Genomic DNA, 3,583 nt, shown 5'->3' on the forward strand with positions numbered 1-3,583 from the left:
AAAATAAAATAACAATGAGATAACATTTGACATCAATCATATTGGCAAAGATAAGTCTGGTAATACCAAGTGTTGCTGAGGTTATGCGGAGATAGGGACCCTCTTACATTGTGTACGAGTGTAAACTGGAAAAACCACTGTGGAGACCATTTGGCAATATTTAGTAGAGTTGACAATATAATTCCACTTATAAACTAATATCCAAATTCTCCCATATTTGCATAAGGAGGCATAGAGAAATATGTTCATTGAAGCATTTTCTTATATAGCAATAATTTGGAAATAACTTCAATATATGTAAATAAAAGAATGGAAAAATTTTTTGTGGTCTTTTTATATAATTGCATGTTACAGAGCTGTGCTCTCCAATATGGTAGCCATCAGCCGCATGTGCCTATTTAAACTTAAATTTAAATTAATTAAAAGTAATTCTAGGGGAATTCCCTGGCAGTCCATTGGTTAGGACTCGGTGCTTTTACCACCCCCCGGCTCGCGGCAACTAGAGAAAGCCCGCGCACAGCAACGAAGACCCAACGCAGCCAAAAATAAAGAAAGAAAGAAAAGAAAACCCAACACGTTATTAAAATTTATAGGGAAGCTTAGAAACATTATTGAATAGAGATTAATAAGTAAAACAATTAGTTTCCTTTATAGCAGTAGCAGATAGTAAGAAAACATAATTTAATAAAAAGCCCTTTACAATACAATAAACATTTTAAGATAACTAGGAATAAATCAAAAAAATGTTCAAGAAATTTCTGAGAAAAATTACCGTATTTTATTGAAAGATGCTAAAGAAGACCTAAATAAATAGACATACGTGTTAACGGACAAAAAGACTTAATATAACAATGGTGTCAACTAAATTTTTTTTAAAAAAGATAAAATATCAATCTGTGATTATGGTGTTAAAAGACATCTCATTATATATTTTTATTTTATTTTATTTTAAATTTATTTATTTTATTTATTTACTTTTGGCTGTGTTGGGTCTTCATTGCTGCGCGCGGGCTTTTTCTAGTTGCAGCGAGCGGGGGCTACTCTTCGTTGCAGTGCGCGGATTTCTCATGGCGGTGGCTTCTCTCAGCTGTGGAGCATGGGCTCTAGGTGTGCGGGCTTCAGTAGTTGCAGCACGCGGGCTCAGTAGTTGTGGGTCATGGGCTCTACAGCACAGGCTCAGTAGTTGTGGCGCACGGGCTTAGTTACTCCGCGGCATGTGGGATCTTCCCGGACCAGGGATCGAACCCGTGTCCCCTGCATTGGCAGGCGGATTCTCAACCACCGTGCCACCAGGGAAGTCTCCAGGAGTTTGCACTTTAGACTTCAGCAATGAGAGGCAATGCTTCTTAATCCAGGGAGTGATGTGATGGTATTTGCACTTTTGAAAGATCACCCTGACTGCAAAATGGAGAAAGAGCAGGAATTAGGAGAGGATGGGAGAGGCAGTTGTATGCAGCTGTAGTAGTCCAAGTGAGAGGTGAGAGGTTGGAGATATGGAAGGATGCACAGCAGGTAGAATCTGCAGGACTCGGAGGTGGGTGAGATAGGAGGCTCGCAGTAATTGTGGAGGGAGAGTGTTAGATTTCTGGCAAAAGTGGTCAGAGAATGGGAGACAGGCACAAAATGAGGAGCAGTTGCTGGGGAAGCTGTGTTTGGACATGTCGAGGCAGGGTTGCACCTACGGTGTGTGGGCAAAGTCTATAAACAAATTGATTGTAAAATATACTACAGGGCTTCCCTGGTGGCGCAGTGGTTGAGAATCTGCCTGCTAATGCAAGGGACATGGGTTCGAGCCCCGGTCTGGGAGGATTCCACATGCCGCGGAGCAACTAGGCCCGTGAGCCACAACTACTGAGCCTGAGCGTCAGGAGCCTGTGCTCCGCAACAAGAGAGGCCGCGATAGTAAGAGGCCCACGCACCACGATGAAGAGTGACCCCGCTTGCCACAACTAGAGATAACCCTCGCACAGAAACGAAGACCCAACAAGCAAAAATAAATTAATTAATTAATAAACTCCTACCCCCAACATCTTAAATATATATATATACTACAAAATACATTTAAAAAAATAAAAATAAAGGGCTTCCCTGGTGGCACAGTGGTTAAGAATCCGCCTGTCAATGCAGGGGACACGGGTTCAAGCCCTGGTCCGGGAAGATCCCACATGCTGCGGAGCAACTAAATCCGTGCACCACACTACTGAGCCTGCGCTCTAGAGCCTGCAAGCCACAACTACTGAGCCCACGTGCCACAACTACTGAAGCTCGCGTGCCTAGAGCCCATGCTCCGCAACAAGAGAAGCCACTGCAATGAGAAGCCCACGCGCAACAACGAAGGCCCAACACAGCCATAAATAAATAAATTTATAAAAAAACTACAAAATACATAGGCCCAAGTGAAGTATAGTGATATATTGGTGAAAATTTATATTAATGGGTAAAATATGTACTTACATATTTTTTTAACTGTTTGATCTGTACGTATGAAGATTTTTTGTGGTTTCCAGGCATCATCTCTTCCCATTCAGGTCCAGGAAACATTGTTTCTTGTTCTTTATTGTTCAATGTACTGTCCCTGGATAATTTCATACCTCACGCCTTGAGGAAATAAAATGTCATGGCTCTTTGGAATATGTTTGTATTGGAACAACATAGATCTCTCGCCTTTGAGGTTCCCTCATACTTTTTACTTAATGCTGGTACATCATTACCTGGGATGCTGTGTCACGTATGAATCCTGGCTTCCGACAACTCTCTCAACGGTTGTTACGTAGCTTCACTGATTATGACCACAAACGCAAGACTTAGAGTACGCAGGAAAAAGTAAAGGATCATTTGTTTTCTGGTCATGTTAAACTGATAGTTTGGAATTTGTTAATCCACACATACATCAACCCGTGTTTCAACCATATATTCTCTCTGCCTCTCCAGGACACAATCGCTGCCTTCCTGGAATGTGATGGTTTTCAAGGATGTGGCACCTCTGCCTTTTACACACAGCCACCAGCAGGGGGCAGCAAGAAGAGCAGTCTCATTTATATGAGGTCCGTCCATCCCTTTGAGCTGCATTACTAGAGACTAACCTCGGACGCCGCCACATCAGCTGATGAGAAGGGCCGGCCTGCTTGTGGAGCTGAGGTCTTGAAAGTCTGAGGAGGAGGTAGGCAGAGCCACGCCCAGGGGACAACCTGGAGTAAGGTGCAGACTGTAGAGCAAGTGGCTGACTATCCTGGGGGCCAATGGAGCCGGTGGAGCGGTGCCAACAGCCAGGGACACACACGAGGTGAAGGACACCTTTGACCACCTTGCACCTTTTCCAGCCTCATCTCCCCAGATTGTTCTGTGCTCCAGCCCTGTTCAGTTCTGCGCACTTGAAGAGCCTGGCTCTGGCCTTCCGTGCCCAGTGATGCAGTAACTCACAGTGTTGTACGTGCTGTGCTAAGTATGTCACATTCGTGATCTCTTAGTTTTTTGTGATTGCCTATCTGCTCATCTGTTTGTACTCCTCACTGGCAAGAACTTCAGAAAAGTCAGGGACCATGTCTGTCCCATTCACTGCTGTATTCCTAGCACCCAGCACAGT

Source organism: Phocoena phocoena, chromosome 10 (genome assembly GCF_963924675.1).
Source record: "Phocoena phocoena chromosome 10, mPhoPho1.1, whole genome shotgun sequence".
Classification (NCBI taxonomy): Eukaryota; Metazoa; Chordata; class Mammalia; order Artiodactyla; family Phocoenidae; genus Phocoena; species Phocoena phocoena.